Raw genomic sequence first — 21,145 nt, forward strand, 5'->3', positions numbered from 1 at the left:
CCCAGCACCCCAGACCTTCATTTGCACTGCAACTTGAGCTCTTGACAACATGCCAAAAATAAACCCTGCAACCAAAGCCTGGATTATCAAGAGGCTGAAGACCAGATCCACTGCAGAGGTGGCGGGCACCTTTAATGTGTCTCAGCGTCAAGTACAAAGAATTAAAAAAAAGATTTGAAGAGACTGGATGTCACGGGGGTACTGGGTAGACTACAGCTGATTACCCGGACCCCGCAAGACAACTGCTCACGAGGAATGTTTGTTGGTTAGAAAATCCAAAGCAAGCCCCTCTTCCACAGCAGTAGAGCTCCAACAGGTCTGGTCACCTCAAGTCCCTGTGTCAACTAGTTAAATTCACCGCACGTGACACGCCGATCATTAGCAAGGCGCGGGAGCGCCGCTTGTCATAACAGACACTGCAGGTCCACACTACTGGACAGGATCTTCCATAGGCGGACATTTAGATTACAATAGAGCTTATATTGCACCGCTGGGACTTTCCGCCTTCTCTGTGTATCACTATCTTAGCTGGAACAAGCGATTACGTGACAAAGGCTCTGGTTGAGCTGAAACGTTGTATATAAAAAATCGCAGATGCTGTAATATTCTGTTACACTCCCAGTTTATGTATAATAAATTTATACCAGACTTTGCATAAGGAACCTAGAGAGAGTGCAGTGAATTTAACTTTTACTGTTATTCTGGGCCATTGGTCCGTTACACCAGCACCTCACCATATTAAGGCTGAGTGCACACCTAAACCTTTACCTGTGTCAACTAGAACAGTTTGTAGGATTCTGTCTCAAAATGGCCTCCATGGTCGAATCAGTGCCCAGAAGCCAGCACTAACAAAAGGCAAATAAAAAACCGTGTGGCATTTGCAAACTCCCACAGCCTGCTAAATAGATGGACGCTGGAAAAGTGGCAGAAGATGGAATTCTATTCAGTAGAATTACACCACAGCTGCCACAAACACTGCAGGAGACCTACTGGAGCCCGTATGGATCCAAAATACACCCAGAAGACAGTTAAATTTGGTGGTTGAAAGATCATGGTCTGGGGTTACATTCAGTATGGGGGTGTGCGAAACATTTGCAAGGTGGAAGGCAATATCAATAGCCTAAAATATCAAGAAGTATTAGCTACCGCTTATATTCCAAATCATAAAAGAGGTCAAATTCTGCAGCAGGATGGTGCTCCATCTCATACATCCATCTCTACAACAAAGTTCCTCCAGGCAAAAAAGATCAAGGTGCTCAAGGACTGGCCAGCCCAGTCACCAGACATGAACATCATTGAGCATGTTTGGGGAAGGATGAAAGAGGAAGCTTGGAAGACAAAACCAAAGAATGTAGATGAGCACCACAACTTCATTCATCAATGTTATGCAACATATATTTGTATTTTAAGTTAATTATTTGTCTGTGGGCAACAAAAATGTTGTCTTGCCAAAATCTGTCCATTCTGTGTCCATTAACTGATCAATATTTCTGCTTTGATAACAATTTATTTTCTTAACCTAAATCACATTTTGGAGGGTTCCAGCTTTCAAAAGAATAACTTATACAACCAATGGATGAATTTAACATCAAGTTATAAGCTTTTATTTACATAACATGGATAAGCGACATAACTTCTGTCAGGGAGTGTATGGTGGCATCATTGGTCTTTGTATAGAATGTAGTTTCATGTAGAGGTAATGGTGATATTATAATATTATGAATTCTCTGTGTAGTGGTGATAGTACTAGGCACTGTGTAGCTGTATTGTTGTATGTTTGTAAGTAAGCTCCGTTATGGCACCATATCTAAGCAATAAGCTTGGTTCTGGTACTCTATCAATGTAGTAATCTAGATTATGGTACTGTATGTATGTCGTAATCTCAGTTCTGCTCCAGTTTCTATGTAGCAGACTTGTTTCCATGTAGTAGACTTATTAAGCTCGGTTCAGCTCCCTTATCTCTGTAGTAAGCTCGGTTCTGCTCCCATATCTCTGCAGTAAGCTCGGTTCTGCTCCCATATCTCTGTAGTAAGCTTGGTTCTGCTCCCTTCTCTCTCTAGTAAGCTTGGTTCTGATCCCTTATCTCTGTAGTATGCTAGGTTCTGCTCCCATATCTCTGTAGTAAGTTTGGTTCTGCTCCCATATCTCTGTAGTAAAGTCGATTCTGTTCCCATATCTCTGCAGTAAGCTCGGTTCTGCTCCCATTTCTCTGCACTAAGCTCGGTTCTGCTCCCATATCTCTGTAGTAAGCTTGGTTCTGCTCCCATATCTTTGCACTAAGCTCGGTTCTGCGTCCATATCTCTGTAGTAAGCTCGGTTCTGTTCCCATATCTCTGTAGTAAGCTCGTTTCTGCTGCCATATCTCTGTAGTAAGCTTGGTTCTGTTCCCCTATCTCTGTAGTAAGCTTGGTTCTGCTCCCATATCCTTGTTGTTAGCTCGGTTCTGCTCCCATATCTCTGTAGTAAGCTCGGTTCTGCGCCCATATCTTTGCAGTAAGCTCGGTTCGGCTCCCATATCTCTGAATCTAGTAAGTTCAGTTCTGCTCCCATATCTCTATAATAAGCTCTGTTCTGCTCCCATATCTCGGTAGTAAGCTCTGTTCTGCTCACATATCTCTGTAGTAAGCTCCGTTCTGTTCCCATATCTCTGGAGTAAGCTCGATTCTGCTCCCATATCTATGCAGCAACCTCCGTTCAGTTCCCATATCTGTGTACCAGCCTGTTTTTAAAGCCTGTTATCTCTGCTACTTTAATGCAGTGGCCAGATATAAGCAGGGAAAAGGAGGGCCACCGCAACACGAGGGCCACTGCCTTGTGATTGCCCCCCAGGCTGAAAATTGCCAGCCAGCCCCTGGCTAGGGTTAAGGGGGCTAGTTGGTTTACGAAGATTGACCTTCGGGGGGCGTATAATCTTGTTCATATTAAGCAGGGTGATGAATGGAAAACTGCGTTCAATACGCCCGAAGGCCATTTTGAATACCTTGTGATGCCATTCGGGCTCACTAATGCTCCATCTGTTTTTCAATCTTTCATGCATGATATCTTCCGGACTTATATTGATAAATTCTTGATTGCATTTTTGGATGATATTTTGATTTTTTCTGATGATTGGGAGTCTCATGTGGAACAGGTCAGGATGGTATTTCAGATCCTTCGTGACAATGCTTTGTTTGTGAAGGGGTCTAAGTGTCTCTTTGTGGTGCAGAAGGTTTCTTTTTTGGGCTTTATTTTTTCTCCTTCATCTATTGAGATGGATCTGGTTAAGGTTCAGGCCATTCATGATTGGATTTAACCCACGTCCGTAAAGAGCATTCAGAAATTTTTGGGTTTTGCAAATTTTTATCGCCGTTTCATTGCTAACTTTTCCAGCGTGGTTAAACCCTTGACCGATTTGATGAAAAAAGGCGCTGATGTGGCGAATTGGTCCTCTGCGGCTGTTTCTGCCTTTCTGGAGCTTAAACGTCGATTTACTTCTGCTCCGGTATTGCGCCAACCAAATGTTTCCCTTCCGTTTCAGGTTGAGATTGACGCTTCTGAGATTGGCGCAGGGGCCGTTTTGTCCCAGAGGGATCATGTTGGTTCATTGACGAAACCGTGTGCATTCTTTTCCCGTAAATTTTCGCCTGCTGAACGCAATTATGATGTCGGCAATCGGGAGTTGTTGGCTATGAAGTGGGCATTTGAGGAGTGGCGACATTGGCTTGAGGGAGCTAAGCACCGTATTGTGGTCTTGACCGATCATAAGAATTTGATTTACCTCGAGTCTGCCAAGCAGCTGAATCCTAGACAGGCTTGATGGTCCTTGTTTTTTTCCCGTTTTGATTTTGTGGTCTCGTATATTCCGTGTTCCAAGAATATTAAGGCTGTTCACCTTTCTAGGAGTTTTTTGCCTGATTCTCCTGAGGTCCTTGAACCGGTCGGCATTTTGAAAGAAGGGGTGGTTCTTTCTGCTATTTCCCCTGATTTACGACAGGTTCTTCAGGAATTTCAGGCTGACAGACCTGATCGTTGTCCAGTGGGGAAACTGTTTGTTCCTGACAGATGGACTAGTAGAGTGATTTCTGAGGTTCACTGTTCTGTGTTGGCTGGTCATCCTGGTATTTTTGGTACCAGAGACTTGGTTGGTAGGTCCTTTTGGTGGCCTTCTTTATCACGTGATGTGCGTTCTTTTGTGCAGTCCTGTGGGACTTGTGCGCGGGCCAAGCCTTGTTGTTCCCGTGCCAGTGGGTTGCTTTTGCCATTGCCGGTCCCTGAGAGGCCCTGGACGCATATTTCTATGGATTTTATTTCTGATCTTCCGGTTTCCCAGAGGATGTCGGTTATCTGGGTTGTTTGTGACCGGTTTTCTAAGATGGTTCATTTGGTGCCTTTGCCTAAATTGCCTTCCTCTTCAGATTTAGTTTCGTTGTTTTTTCAGCATGTGGTTCGTTTGCATGGTATTCCGGAGAATATTGTGTCTGACAGAGGTTCCCAGTTTGTTTCTAGGTTTTGGCGGGCCTTTTGTGCTAGGCTGGGCATTGATTTATCTTTTTCCTCTGCATTTCATCCTCAGACAAATGGCCAAACCGAGCGTACTAATCAGACCTTGGAGACTTATTTGAGATGCTTTGTGTCTGCTGATCAGGATGATTGGGTGGCCTTTTTGCCATTGGCCGAGTTTGCCCTTAATAATCGGGCTAGTTCGGCTACTTTGGTTTCGCCTTTTTTTTGTAATTTTGGTTTTCATCCTCGTTTTTCTTCTGGGCAGGTTGAGCCTTCTGACTGTCCTGGTGTGGATTCGGTGGTTGACAGGTTGCAGCAGATTTGGGCTCATATGGTGGACAATTTGGTGTTGTCTCAGGAGGAGGCTCAACGTTTTGCTAACCGTCGTCGGTGTGTTGGTTCCCGGCTTCAGGTTGGGGATCTGGTCTGGTTGTCTTCCCGTCATGTTCCTATGAAGGTTTCTTCTCCTAAGTTTAAGCCTCGGTTTATTGGTCCTTATAGGATTTCTGGGATTATTAATCCGGTGTCTTTTCGATTGGCGCTTCCGGCCTCTTTTGCTATCCATAATGTCTTCCATAGATCTTTATTGCGGAAATATGTGGTACCCGTTGTTCCCTCTGTTGATCCTCCGGCCCCTGTGTTGGTTGATGGGGAGTTGGAGTATGTGGTTGAGAAGATTTTGGATTCTCGTTTTTCGAGGCGGAGACTTCAGTATCTTGTCAAATGGAAGGGTTATGGCCAGGAGGATAATTCTTGGGTTTTTGACTCTGATGTCCATGCTGCTGATTTGGTTCATGCTTTTCATCTGGCTCGTCCTGATCAGCCTGGGGGCTCTGGTGAGGGTTCGGTGACCCCTCCTCAAGGGGGGGGGGTACTGTTGTGAATTCTGCTTTTGGGCTCCCTCCGGTGGTTGTAGGTGGTAATGCAGTTGCCCCTGAGTTGCAGTCCTGGTCAGGTGTATCTGCTGATTACGGTTCTGACTTGGGTATTTAGGCGTGCAGGATTCATTAGTCCTTGCCAGTTGTCCATGGTTGTTGGAAGGTTTTGGTCCTGGTTTGGTTCCTTCTGCCTTCTGCCAAATCAGCAAAGATAAGTGTCTGGTTTTGTTTCTGTGGCACACATGCTGTGTGCTTTATAATTCTGTGCTATTCAGTGTTTTTTGTCCAGCTTAGATTGTGTCAGTATTTTCTCAGTCTTGTTGGATTCTCTGGAGTGGCAGATATACATTCCATGTCTTTAGTTAGATTGTGGAACTTTTTGTATTATCTGCTGTGGATATTTTTGGAAGGGTTTTAATACTGACCGCTTAGTATTCTGTCCTATCTTTCCCTATTTAGCTACATTGGCCTCTTTTGCTGAATCCTGTTTTCTGCCTGCGTGTGTCTTTCCTCTCCTACTCACAGTCAGTATTCGTGGGGGGCTGCCTATCCTTTGGGGTTCTGCTCTGAGGCAAGTTAGTATTCCTATTTCTATCTATAGGGGTATTTAGTCCTCCGGCTGTGTCGAGGTGTCTAGGGTTTGTTAGGCACACCCCACGGCTACTTCTAGTTGCGGTGTTAGTTCAGGTTTTGCGGTCAGTACAGTTTCCACCTACTCCAGAGAAAGTTCATGCGGCTCCAAAGTCACCGGATCATAACACCAACCTCTTCCTGCCCCGACCAAAAAGTCAAGTTTTCGTTCCAATCAAGTATCTCAGTCTCATCATCATCTTCCTCATTGTCTCCACCAACAGGAGTTACAGTTTGGGAACGAGGGTCTACATTATGCTCAGAACCTTCATCTGGGCCTGGATCCGACTCACAAAGATTCTGGGCATCAGTGCAGATCATTTCCTCGTCTGGATTCACAGAAGCTCTGGAGCAGACCTCTGATTCCCAGGCTATAGTATGCGTAAACAGCTCTACAGACTCAACCATGTGTGCTACCCCATGCTCAGACGGGCAGCTGGAGACTTGGGTGCTGTGAGGAAGCAAGTGCGATTGGGGTGACAACTCTGAGAACTGGAGTAGTTGTGATGTTGAAGTTGACATGGAGGAGAGCCTACTTGAGCGAGCACTTGATATCCGTTCAAGCACCTGCTGTTTTTGTGCCTCATCTGGAATTTTTGGCGATGCTAGTAGCGATGGTCGTAAGAAATGGATCATAACAGATTGTCCACGAAAAGAAGTAGACATCTTACTTTGGCTGGAAGATGGTCTTTCTTCCGCAGATGTTACTGTTGCTTTACCACCTACCCCACGGACACAACCTTTTTTTCCCTTTCCAACATGCCTATTCCCCTTTCCACCAGCAGCAGGCCTTTTGCCACTCATTTTAGTGCTTAATTGGCAACTCTGTATCTGAAGTTGTTGGCACAACAACTGATGGATGAAAACCGAGCAGAACTGAGTGGCCAAACTGTGGTACTAGGCCCAAAACTATCAACTGGATTAGATGCAGTGAAAATAGAGATACACAGGCCGTATAGTTTGTTTCACAGGCGGGCTACTCTGCTGACGTGCAGACACTGCTACTAAGCCCAAAACCTCAAAAAGATTTACTGGGTTGGATGCCGTAAAAATTGAGATACACAGGCGGTGTAGCTAGCTTCACAGGTGGGCTACTCTGCTGACGTGCAGACACTGCTACTAAGCCCAAAACGATTTACTGGGTTAGATTCCGTAAAAATTGAGATACACAGGCGGTGTAGCTAGCTTCACAGGGGGGCTACTCTGCTGACGTGCAGACAATGCTACTAGGCCCAAAACTATCAACTGGATTAGATGCAGTGAAAATAGAGATACACAGGCGGTATAGTTTGTTTCACAGGCGGGCTACTCTGCTGACGTGCAGACAATGCTACTAGGCCCCAAACTATCAACTGGATTAGATGCAGTGAAAACAGAGATACACAGGCAGTATAGTTTGTTTCACAGGCGGGCTACTCTGCTGACGTGCAGACACTGCTACTAAGCCCAAAACTCCAAAACGATTTACTGGGTTAGATGCTGTAAAAATTGAGATACACAGGCGGTGTAGCTAGCTTCACAGGTGGGCTACTCTGCTGACGTGCAGACAATGCTACTAGGCCCAAAACTATCAACTGGATTAGATGCAGTGAAAACAGAGATACACAGGCAGTATAGTTTGTTTCACAGGCGGGCTACTCTGCTGAAGTGCAGACACTGCTACTAAGTCCAAAACTCCAAAACGATTTACTGGGTTAGATGCTGTAAAAATTGAGATACACAGGTGGTGTAGCTAGCTTCACAGGCGGGCTACTCTGCTGACGTGCAGACAATGCTACTAGGCCCAAAACTATCAACTGGATAAAATGCAGTGAAAATAGAGATACACAGGCGGTATAGTTTGTTTCACAGGCGGGCTACTCTGCTGACGTGCAGACAATGCTACTAGGCCCAAAACCCCAAAACGATTTACTGGGTTAGAGGCCTTAAAAATTGAGATACACAGGCGGTGTAGCTAGCTTCACAGGCGGGCTACTCTGCTGACATGCAGACAATGCTACTAGGCCCAAAACTATCAACTGGATTAGATGCAGTGAAAATAGACATACACAGGTGGTATAGTTTGTTTCACAGGCGGGCTACTCTGCTGACGTGCAGACACTGCTACTAAGCCCAAAACCCCAAAACAATTTACTGGGTTAGAGGCCTTAAAAATTGAGATACACAGGCGGTGTAGCTAGCTTCACAGGCGGGCTACTCTGCTGACATGCAGACAATGCTACTAGGCCCAAAACTATCAACTGGATTAGATGCAGTGAAAATAGACATACACAGGCGGTATAGTTTGTTTCACAGGCGGGCTACTCTGCTGACGTGCAGACACTGCTACTAAGCCCAAAACCCCAAAACGATTTACTGGGTTAGATGCCGTAAAAATTGAGATACACAGGCGGTGTAGCTAGCTTCACAGGCGGGCTACTCAGATGACTATCAGACAATGCTACTGGAGCGCCTCCACGTGTAGCGCAATGGGGTACTCGTACCGGGTCTATCTATCTTGGTTCTGGCGATGTCACGGTGGCCCGACCCGGTCCGTGGCCCTTCTGAGGGGCGTCCAATTAAAAGTGAAGTAGTTTGTACGGTGTTCGTGATGCCACCTGTGGTATTCGGTCAGGGTGACCGACACTGCTAGGGGTCCGCTGGGGTGATGGAATGGCAGCTAGATGGTATACCTTCCCACAGGTGAAGTATGTCCCCAGGGCTTCCCAGATGTGTAGGTGGTGATGGTGGACATTGTAAGGCACAATGAATAATGAGGACACAAAGGTTGCAGCCTCTTTACCTTTTACTGAAGACTTCAGAGTCCACAGTCCAGAGTACCGTTCACAGGGCAAGCAGAGTCTGGCCGGTCCAAAGGCACATCCAGAGTTCCCTTATCCAGGTGGAAATCAGTAGCCTTCCTACTAGCGCCTGTGTGTTCTAGTACCTCCCTGCTGAGCACCACGGGATAGTCCTCACAACTTTCGTGGATGTTTCTGATGTTCTCTCTCTCTGTCCCCCAGTTGATATGGATAGGACAACCCGTATGACGGGGTAGGCCTGAAGCTTATTTATAGGGACCCTACAGACACCCCTCTCCCACAATTTACCTCCGTGTCTTCATAGGTATTAAGGTCGGGCAACCAACTGGGAATTGTCTGTCCTGCCGGTCTCTGAAGTAATACGTAGAGTCGATTACTCCCTCGGTGTTCCGGCCGCCGGCTACGTGCCTCAGAAGGAGGCTGCCGATCTTGGGGCAGAACTCCTCCTGGTATTTTGTCCTTGTGCTGTGACTTCGTTTCTCACTCTCCACAATATACTTTGCTTCGTGTCCTTTCTTATGATGCTGCCGCAATGGGTGCAGGCGCAGCTCCGTAACGCTCTATCTCGTGCTCGGTCTCTGTCAGGATCCCACCCCTGACAGGGACCCTCTGTCTGCAGCTCAGATGTTCCTCCTTTCCCCCTGTCTGCCTGACAGGTCCTCTCTGGGTCAAACCCAGGTAGCTTCTGACTAACTTCCTATCCAACCCACCAGTTTTACCCGTGTGTGAGGAGTGGCCTAGTAGATAGTACCTTTGCTCCCCCTGGTGGACTGGAGTGTGAAGTGTAGTGTGTGACTGTGATACCTGGCAAGGTGAACTCCTTTAGTACCATCAGACGTAATAACACTCCCCCTGGTGGAAGAGTGACATTACTGCAATGACCAGGACTCTGGGGCGCTGCACTACTAGCCCAAAAGGATTGGCTGAGCTAGATTACACCAAATGCTGTGACTAACACTTGCACAGCACTGGCTCAGACCTGCCTGGCAAACAGTGCTATGAACTGCTGTAACCTACCCTGAAAAGGGCTGATATTACAACTAGTCCCAACTCCCGTCTCCCTAAACCTATCTCTCAGAAAATTCGCTGGCAAAAAAAGACTCTTTGACTGTATAGTGCCCACAGCAGCAGCGGTGCCGTCTAACATTAAGCTGCAGCAGTGAGGAAATGGTGACGATGGGGCAAATGGCTGGTCCTCATTGGGCAAGGAGTGACATGTGACATACACAGCCAATGACACATGCCCTTGCTTGTCTGCATCACATGCACATTGCTGTGTGTGTGCGCACTGCTGATAGGCTGAGAGACTGCACCGCCTGTTGTGAATTTGGATTCTGGGCTCCCCCGGTGGCTACTGGTGGAATTGAACTGGTGTCTTCATCTTCTCTGTTCACCTGTTCCCATCAAGATGTGGGAGTCGCCATATAACCTTGCTGCTCTGTTAGTTGCTTGCCGGTTAACAATGTTATCAGAAGCCTCTCTGTGCTTGTTCCTGCTCCTAGACAACTACTAGATAAGTTGGACTCTTGTCCATGTTTGTTTTTGCATTTTTGTTCCAGTTCACAGCTGTAGTTTCGTTACTGTGTCTGGAAAGCTCTTGTGAACAGGAATTGCCACTCTGGTGTTATGAGTTAATGCCAGAGTTTTAAAGTAATTTCTGGATGGTGTTTTGATAGGGTTTTCAGCTGACCATGAAAGTGTCCTTTCTGTCTTCTGCTATGTAGTAAGTGGACCTCAAATTTGCTAAACCTATTTTCATACTACGTTTGTTATTTCATCTTAATTCACCGCCAATACATGTGGGGGGCCTCTGTCTCCTTTTGGGGTATTTCTCTAGAGGTGAGCTAGGACTAATATTTTCCTCTGCTAGCATTATTTAGTCCTCCGGCTGGTGCTGGGCATCTAGAATCAACGTAGGCATGCTACCCGGCCACTGCTAGTTGTGTGCTAGGTTTAGTTCATGGTCAGCTCAGTTCCCATCTTCCAAGAGCTAGTTCCTATATATGCTGATGCTATGATCTCTTGCCATTGAGATCATGACAACCGCCCCTCTGTAAATGCGGGAAAGAAAAAAAAATGGAGATCAGCGTTATTTCAGCACAGATCTATCTGCAGCCCCCCCCCCCCCCCCCGCCACCCACTATACACTGAAACAGTCCATTAACAATGATAAACAGTTTTAATGTGCAAATCAAGCTAGGCTTTTGGTGAGCGAACAGTTATCGAACAGAAACTCGAACAGCCGAATTTTAAGCAAATTGTTCGGGTTCGTCGAACGACTCGAACACAGCCCAAAACAGTTCGAATTTGAAATTGGCGAACAGTTCGACTCGAACACCGCTCATCTCTACCTTAACTGCCACCGTTAAAAGGCGTATTGGCGGTTGTTAAGGGGTTAAATCTTCATAAATAAACTACATACATATTCTAGAATACCCGGTGCGTTAGAATCAGGCCACCATCTAGTATCCTATAAAGGTAGGTCCGTCTGCGTTCTATATCATTTAAGAATGGGAGATTAACTTTCAAGTTCAATTTAAATTGATATACGTCAAAAATAATAAATGTGCTGTGTATACCAACCAAGTGCTATTAAGGTAGAAGATATAATTGACGCTAAAAAGTTGGCCTTTAATTCAATCTGTAAAAAGACCAGACAAATGCCCCATGGTTTTAAAATCAAGTTGCTAAAAACCATATTAGCAATTAGTCATATCAACTCACCAGTTTGTCATGTGCGCTCTTTATAGGATATCTCGTCCTCATTCTGGTTTGACACATCACAGCCTCAGGAGTCATCCTTTGGGTGTGGAGAGATTTACCCCTGGCTGGATTAGGCTGGTTTCACATTTGCGGTTGTGTCCACAGCATTTTGGACGCATACATCCACATGTGTTGTGTATTCCTATCTTTAACATTCGGGACGCAGGTGCCTGTGATAGGTTGCGTTTTGCCACGTTTGATGACGCATGCGTCGTTTCGTTGTCTGTGGCGTGGCGCGGTAAACACTACATGTAGTAATTTCAGAGGCGTCAATTTGCCGCCTCGAAACGTATGCGGTTGTTAGCAAAGGAATGCGTTGAAAAAACGCATTGCAGTCTATGTGAACGCATGCGTTTTACCACAGGAAAACATGTCTAGACATTGATTAGCCACCCCCCCATAAAAACTGATAAAAGGAGGGAGTGGGCATGTGCAGGTGACTACTCAGCAGACTGGGATCAGGAGAACAAGCTCTGAAGATGTGAGGAAACTACACTCTGAACAATGTGAGTATCAAAGCCAATGTCTTTATTTTCTTTTTTCTGTCTCTATATGTTCTAATAATTTCTGTCTTTTTTTTCCTTGCTGCATGCATCAGAATGTCTTCTTCTTCTGAGGAGCAACATCTTGGCCCCACACAAGGTGGAAACAAAAATGAAGTGAGTACTCACCTCTTCAGATTGGTAAGTATTCTCTGTCACATCTACACATGTGACAATTTTTTTTTTCTTTTAATTTTCAGAACAGTTCTTCAACTGCGGCAGAGGGTGAGCAGGAGCAGCATGGACACGGTTGTGTGGCAAGGTGGCGTGTAAGTATACCTGTCTGATTGTCCTCTGTGTAATGTATCCTGACTTTACTATTGTTCACTGTTCATTTCTTTACTTTGCTCTTTCTTTACCTTTTTTTTCTTGACTTTGAATATTCTTGCCTGTTTTCTGTGTCTGTTGTTTTCTTTCTTTTCCTTATGTTAATGTCTCAAACATTAATGTATTTATTTATTTTCTAGGTTCCAGAAAGGGATGAGGACCTCATTGACAACGATATCCTCATCTCCCTGGTCCATGAGCGAGTCCCATTGTGGGACACCCGGGTTCCGCAGCACTCGGACAACGTGACAATTCGGTGGCTATGGAATGAGGTGGCCCAAGCGATGTGGGATGGCTGGGACAACGCCAAGATTGGTTTGCCCTTCTTTTGGGCAGTTGTGGGCTTTGAGAACCCCCAAAACTGCCCCAGACCATTTTTATCCATGGACAGCCATGCTCTGACCCCCTGAATTCAAATTCCCTGGGGAGGAGGGGGACAAGTGATGTTGCTGTGTGTAGGTGGCCTCCTGGATGATGTTCCTGCCAAGTGAGGGTTGCCTGACCCCTTATGCACAGGAGTTATGGGGTTAGAGAACCCCCAAAACTGTCCCAGACTGAAAATGTCTTTTCAAATCTGCTGTTCAAATCAGACATTGGGACCCCGGTGGGACTTCTGGTAAGTCCAGAGGGGCCATTAGGGTGTCATTTGAAAGCTATTTACCAGACTGCGGTGAGGGAACAGTTCTTGGGGCTGTGTGGTGCTCTGTTGGGCATTTGTGCCCCCTCAAGCCTGCACCACCAGGATCCTTTTCATCAATGGACAGCCATGCTCTAACTCCCTGAATTCAAATTCCCTGGGCAGCAAAGGGACAAGTGAGGTCTCTGTGTGTAGGTGGCCTCCTGGACAATATTCCTGCCAAGTTTGTTTGCCTGGTACCTTCTGCTGGGTAGTTGTGGGGTTTCAGAACCTCAAAACCGACCCAAGGCCTCGAAATGTATTTTCAAATCTGCTGTCCAAATCAGACATTGGGGCCCCTGGTGTGACTTCTAGTAAAGCCAGAAGGGCCATTGGGGTGTCATTTGAAAGCTAATTACCAGGCTGAGGTGAGGGAACAGTTATTGGGGCTGTGTGCTGCTCTGGTGGGCATTTGTGCCCCCTCAAGCCTGCACCACCAGGACCATTTTTATCCATGGACAGCCATGCTCTGACCCCCTGAATTCAAATTCCCTGGGGAGCAGGGGGACAAGTGATGTTGCTGTGTGTAGGTGGCCTCCTGGATGATGTTCCTGCCAAGTGAGGGTTGCCTGACCCCTTATGCACAGGAGTTATGGGGTTAGAGAACCCCCAAAACTGTCCAAGACTGAAAATGTCTTTTCAAATCTGCTGTCCAAATCAGACACTGGGGCCCCGGGTGGGACTTTTGGTAACTCCAGAGGGGCCATTGGGGTGTCATTTGAAAGCTAATTACCAGACTGACGTGAGGGAGCAGTTATTGGGGCTGTGTGCTGCTCTGGTGGGCATTTGTGCCCCCTCAAGCAGAGAGGCATAAAGTAACCAAGCTCTCACCCTGGGTGTTAAATTTTCAACAGTGAGAGCTGGCCAATGGTGCCAAAAATGAGCACAATAGCCGGCTCTCATCCTCAGTATGTCATATTCAACAGTGAGAGCCGACTAATGGTGCCAAAAATGAGTGCAATAGCCGACTCTCATCCTCAGAATGTCATATTCAACAGTGAGAGCTGGATAATGGTGCCAAAAATGAGTGCAATAGGCGGCTCTCATCCTTAAAATGTCATATTCAACAGTGAAAGCCAGCTAATGGTGCCAAAAATGAGTGCAATAGCCGGCACTCATCCTCAGAATGTCATAATCAACAGTGAGAGCCGGCTAATGGTGCCAAAAATGAGTGCAATAGCCGGCTCTCATTGTCAGAATGTCATATTCAACAGTGAGAGCCGGATAATGGTGCCAAAAATGAGTGCAACAGCCAGCTCTCATCCTCAGTATGTCATATTCAACAGTGAGAGCTGGCTAATGGTGCCAAAAATGAGCGCAATAGCCGTCTCTCATCCTCAGAATGTCATATTCAACAGTGAGAGCTGGCTAATGGTGCCAAAAATGAATGCAATAGCTGGCTCTCATCGTCAGTATGTCATTATCAAAAGTGAGAGCCGGCTAATGGTGCCAAAAATGAGCGCAATAGCAGGTTCTCATCTGTTGGCATATGCAACAGATTAAGACTTATTATTTGTGAAAGGAGGACTTTATACTAACCAGACAGCAGATGGCGATAGTGTGTAAAGTTATATACTTGCTGTAATGTGGGGAGGGAAGCTCTCAATTGTTATTTGTTTTCTTACTTCCTGTTTTTTCTTCTTCTTCTTGAATGTGTTGTCTTCAGTGCACGGACTGTGTGACACTGAATTGTATCTCATGTTTATCCAGTATAAAGTAAATACTGTTTACTCAAGATATATTGCTGATTGAAGCTCTCGTAAGTACAGCGGTGACTGCAAGAAGATGCACTCTGCAACAGGTTATGGGCCCAGACACTACAGGTCTGCATTACAAGCCCAGGCAGCAGGATCCTGGTTTATAACTCCAAATAACGGAGCACACAGATAAGCTCTGTAAACAGAAGGAAATAAATCCAGATACAGAGTGACAGAGGAATTTATGATCCCAGGAGCAGGACATACAGGAGAATATCTTCAGTACAACTCTCTAAACAATTAAGACTATTTAAAGATGATGAGTAACACAGAACTGAAATTTACAGTAGCTAAACTGAATAGTGAAAATTATCAGTTATGGAAATTCAAAGTAAAGATGTTGTTATCTAAGGATGATCTATGGGAAGTAATTGTTACAGCAAGACCAGATCAAGATAATCACACATGGGATAAGAAGAATAGACAAGCTAAAGCCACCATTAGCTTATTAGTGGATGATGCTCAATTAATACATATAAGAAATTAAGAAACAGCTAATGGAATGTGGGAAGCATTAAGAAAACTGTATGAAAGACCTAGCTTGAATCACAAGTTATTTTTATTAAGAAAGCTTTACAGTATGAGATTGAGTGCAAATGACGATATGCAGAAGCACATATTCTCAATGATGGAAGTGATATCACAGCTAAGATCTATTGGTGAAGACGTTAAAGAAAGTCATGTAGCAGCTATATTGTTGTGCAGTTTACCAGATTCGTATACAGCCTTGATAAATGCCCTTGAGACGAGACCAGAAACTGACATTACATTAGATTTTGTGAAAACAAGGCTAATAGACGAATATCAGAGAAGAAAAGAACAAAGAAATGATTCTTCTACTGAAAAGGACAGTGAAAACGCTCTTAAAGCTACAGAATTCAAAAAAACCCTATAATAAAGAGACAAGAGAATGCTTCAGATGTAAGAAAAAAGGTCATTTAAAGAAAGACTGTACCATATGGAAAGCAGAACAACAAAAATTACAACATAAAAAGCATACACAGAAAGTAAAAAACACAATTTCCGAGTCATGTGAGAATAATTGGAATGGCACATTTAAAGTAACAGACAAGAAATCATCACTTGGTTGGTTTATTGATTCAGGAGCAACGAGTCATATGACAAGTGACAAGAATTTCTTTACTGATCTTGATTTAGATAAGAAGCCATTTATCTTGCAGATGGAAGCAAAATAACCACAGAAGGTATCGGACAAGGTATGCTAAATTGTTCAAACAAGTTCGGGCAAGATTCAAAGATACTTGTACAGGATGTGTTGTATGTTCCAAAATTGGAAGGCGGATTATTATCTGTGAAATGTTTAACAGCAAAAGGACTTACAGTGAAATTCAAAGACAATGAGTGTGCAATTATTGCAGGAAACAAGGTGATAACCAAAGTCAAGGCAGATGAACAATTATACCATCTTGACACACCAAAGGAACAGATGAAGGTATGTACACATGATCGCAAAAACTGTATTCACATGTGGCATAGACGTCTAGGACATAGACACCCTGACAGTATAAGGGAACTACAGAGAAAAGAATTGACAAAAGATTTAAAGATATCAGATTTCTCAATTACCATAAGATGTGAATGTTGTATAAAATCCAAAGCCACAAGGATATCTATTCCAAAAGAAAGTGAAATTAAAAGCGAAAGACCACTTGATTTGGTGCATACTGACGTATGTGGACCCATGAAAGTGACTACATCAGGAGGCAATAGATACATGTTGACTTTTATAGACGATTACTCAAGATACACAGACACATACTTAATTAAAAACAAAAGTGAAGTTTTTGATAAACTTGTAGACTATGTAACAAGATCAAGTAACAAATTTCAAAGGAAGCCAATTGTCATCAGAAGTGATAATGGAGGTGAATTTACAGGTCATAAAATAGAAGACTACTTAAGACAAAATGGAATAGAACACCAGAAAACAGTTCCATACACACCTGAACAAAATGGAGTAGCAGAAAGAAAAAAACAGAACTCTAACAGAAATGATAAGATGTATGCTGACGGATTCCAAACTACCAGAGAAATACTGGGGTGAGGCAGCAATGACAGCTACATATCTACAGAACCGACTTTTTTCCAGAAAACTGACGAAAACTCCATATGAACTGTGGCAAGGCATGAAATCAAGTGTCAATCATTTAAAAGTTTTGGGATGTAAAGTTTTTATATTCATTCCAACAGAAAAACGTTCCAAACTTCAAAACAGATCTATGGAAGGAATATTTGTAGGATGTAGTGAAAATTGCAAAGGATACAGAATCCTAGATCCCAACACAGACAGAGTTACGGTGAGTAACAGTGTGACATTCATTGAAGATTTAAATGAAGACATTATCATTTCAGTTGAAACAAAAAATGAGAAAACCAATAGTGACACAACTGAAGAAATATCTGATGAGAAAGAAGCAGAAATGAATGAAGAACAAAATACTGAAAGTGAAGAATCACAACTACAAACAGACACAGAACCAAGACGTTCAATGAGAGAGAACAAAGGAAAACCACCAAAACGTCTCTCATACAAGACAAGCATAAGAAAAATCTATGAGCCTACCTCTTGGGTAGACATATCTAAACTTCCTGTAGAAGAAGCTAATAAATGGATAGAAGCAACAGAAATTAAATCCATGCAAGATTCAAATACATGGACACTAACAGATTTACCAGAAGGAAGAAAAACCATAGGATGTAAATGGATATTTAAAGTTAAATACCAAACAGATGGCACAGCTGAAAGATATCGAGCAAGACTCGTAGCTAAAGGGTATTCTCAAAAATATGGAGAAGACTATGATGAGACATTTGCTCCAGTTGTCAAACACACTACAATAAGAACTTTACTTACAGTTGCAGCAATGAAACACATGCAACTGAGACATCTGGATGTAGACAGCTTTTCTGAATGGAAATTTAACAGAAGACATTTATATGGAACAACCTCCAGGATTCAAAGATGACAGAAATCCAAACAAAGTTTGTAAACTACAGAAAAGCATATATGGTTTAAAGCAAGCAGCTAAAGCGTGGAATGACAAAATCACAAAAGTACTTACAAATGAAAAATTTCAAAGAAGCAAAGCTGATCCATGCTTATACACAAAAAGGCTGATTAATAGATGGATTTATATACTCATATATGTAGACAACATTTTGATTTGTTTTGAACAAGAAAGGGATAATGAAAACATTCTAAAAATCCTGAAGCAACATTTCGAAATCAAAGACTTGGGAAATGTAAAACAATATCTAGGAATACAGGTAGAAAGAGAAGAAAACGGAAGTTTCAAAATCACATGATTCAAGACATAACAGAAAAATTTGGATTAAAGGATGCAAAAACAGTAAAATCTCCAATGGAAACTAATTATCTCAAAGAGATGAACAGTGAAAAAATATGCTACCAAATAATGAAGAATTTAGAACAGCAATAGGAAAACTACTGTATCTAGCGACCGTTACAAGACCAGACATCGCAGCAGCAGTAGAAATCCTAAGTAGAAAGGTATCAAAACAGAATAAATGCGTTATTTGAAAGGAACTAGCAATGTTAAGCTGAAATTACCCACAAGTGATGATTGCATTTTAACAGGATATGTTGATGCAGATTGGGCTGGAGATCCAACTGACAGAAGATCTACCAGTGGACATATTTTTTTTCTCTCAGGTGGACCAATAAGTTGGACAAGTAAGAAACAGTCAATTGTGACACTATCTTCAACAGAAGCAGAATATGTTGCCTCAGCACATGCGAGTCAAGAAGTACTGTGGTTAAGACAATTGTTGACAGAATTAGGACAACCACAGTTGGCACCAACAAAACTGAAAGAGGACAATCAAGGATGTCTTGTTCTTGCTCAGATGGAAAGAGTCAATCCAAGAACCAAGCATATTGATGTGAAATATAATTTCTTGAGAGATCATCAGGAACAAGGAGTCTTGAAGTTAGAGTACTGTCCTACTGAAGAAATGACAGCAGACATCTTCACTAAGGCGTTGAATGCTGATAAACATCAGAGACTAATAAAAAAGTTGGGTTTGATTGAATAAGTCCTTACTGTTGAGAAAGGGTGCTGGCATATGCAACAGATTAAGACTTATTATTAGTGAAAGGAGGACTTTATACTAACCAGACAGCAGATGGCGATAGTGTGTAAAGTTATATACTTGCTGTAATGTGGGGAGGGAAGCTCTCAATTGTTGGTTGTTTTCTTACTTCCTGTTTTTTCTTCGCCTTCTTGAATGTGTTGTCTTCAGTGCACGGACTGTGTGACACTGAATTGTATCTCATGTTTATCCAGTATGAAGTAAATACTGTTTACTCAAGATATCTTGCTGATTGAAGCTCTCGTAAGTACAGCGGTAACTGCAAGAAAACGCACTCTGCAACATCATCCTCAGTATGTCATATTCAAAAGTGAGAGCTGGCTAATGGCAGGTGATGTTGCTGTGTCTGTCTGATTTGGACAGCAGATTTGAAAAGACATTTTCAGTTTGGGGCAGTTTTGGGGGTTCTCTAACCCCATAACTCCTGTGCTCCCCAGGGAATTTGAATTCAGGGGGTCAGAGCATGGCTGTCCATGGATAAAAATGGTCCTGGTGGTGCAGGCTTGAGGGGGCACAAATGCCCACCAGAGCAGCACACAGCCCCAATAACTGTTCCCTCACCTCAGCCTGGTAATTAGCTTTCAAATGACACCCTAATGGCCCCTCTGGACTTACCAGAAGTCCCACCGGGGTCCCAATGTCTGATTTGGACAGCAGATTTGAAAAGACATTTTCAGTCTGGAACAGTTTTGGGGGTTCTCTAACCCCATAACTCCTGTGCATAAGAGGTCAGGCAACCCTCACTTGGCAGGAACATCATCCAGGAGGCCACCTACACACAGCAACATCACTTGTCCCCCTGCTCCCCAGGAAATTTGAATTCAGGGGGTCAGAGCATGGCTGTCCATGGATAAAAATGGTCCTGGTGGTGCAGGCTTGAGGGGGCACAAATGCCCACCAGAGCAACACACAGCCCTAATAACTGTTCCCTCACTTCAGTCTGGTAATTATCTTTCAAATGACACCACAATGGCCCTTCTGGCTTCACCAGAAGTCCCACCAAAGGCCCCAATGTCTGAATTGGACAGCAAGTTTGAAAACACAGTTTGAGACCTGCGGCAGATTTTGGGGTTCTGAATCCTCACAACTACCCAACAGAAGGTACCAGACGGGGGCTGACTGGCTCAGGTGGCAAAGAGGCAAATGCCCCCCGGGCCGCTCCCCCAGCAGCTGTTCAGGGCCGGCTGCCTGGTGGTGGCTACAGCCACACAGCAAATTGTGCGCAGCCATGTCTGCTGTACTGTGACGTGGCTGGCAGCAGACACAGCCGCATCACAGTTAGCACACACGACTGCGCTGGGGCCAGGAGCTATGCTTGGCTGTCACCTTGACGGCTGCGCAGCTACTGCTCCCTTCATGTTCTCTTATACTTCCAGGTTAGCTGTTGGACATGCGCGATGGCGTCCTCATGCACACGCCGACCTGACCCGGATGCTAGGAGCAGAGAGGCACTGCATGGGAGCGACTGGTGAGGTAAGTATGAAGAACTTTTTTGTTTTCTTTATAAAATAAATTTAATGGTGGGTAACTGCAAGTTATGAAGTGGGGGGGTGTAAGGAGGCTGCACATGATAGAATTTGTGGGTTAAAGGAGACTGCACATGATGGAGTGAGGGGGTAAGTGGGGCTGCACATGAAGGTTGAGTGGGGCTGTACATGAAGTGGGGCTGCACATGATGAAGGGGAGTGGGGCTGCACATGATAGTTTAGTGGATAAAGGAGACTGCACATGATGAAGTGGGGAGAGTGGGGCTGTACATGATGGAATGGGGCAGCACATGAAGGGGGATTGTGCATGATGAAGGGGGAGTGGGGCTGTACATGAAGTGGGGGGTAAGGGGGACTGCACATGATGAAGTGGGGGGTAAGGGGGACTGCACATGAAGTGGGGGTAATGGGGACTGCACATGATAAAGTGGAGTGTAAGATGGACTGCACATGAAGTGGGGGGTAAGGGTGACTGCACATAATGAAGTGGGGGGTAAGGGGACTGCACATGATGAAGTGGGGGGTAAGGGGACTGCACATGATGAAGTGGGAGAAGGGGACTGCAGGACTGCACATGATGAAGTGTGTCTGATGTGAGACTGCTCATGATGAAATGGAAGGGGGATAGGGGGTTGCAAATGATGAAGGGTCACTGCAGATGAAGTGAG

Source organism: Ranitomeya variabilis, chromosome 6 (assembly GCF_051348905.1).
Source record: "Ranitomeya variabilis isolate aRanVar5 chromosome 6, aRanVar5.hap1, whole genome shotgun sequence".
Taxonomy (NCBI): domain Eukaryota; kingdom Metazoa; phylum Chordata; class Amphibia; order Anura; family Dendrobatidae; genus Ranitomeya; species Ranitomeya variabilis.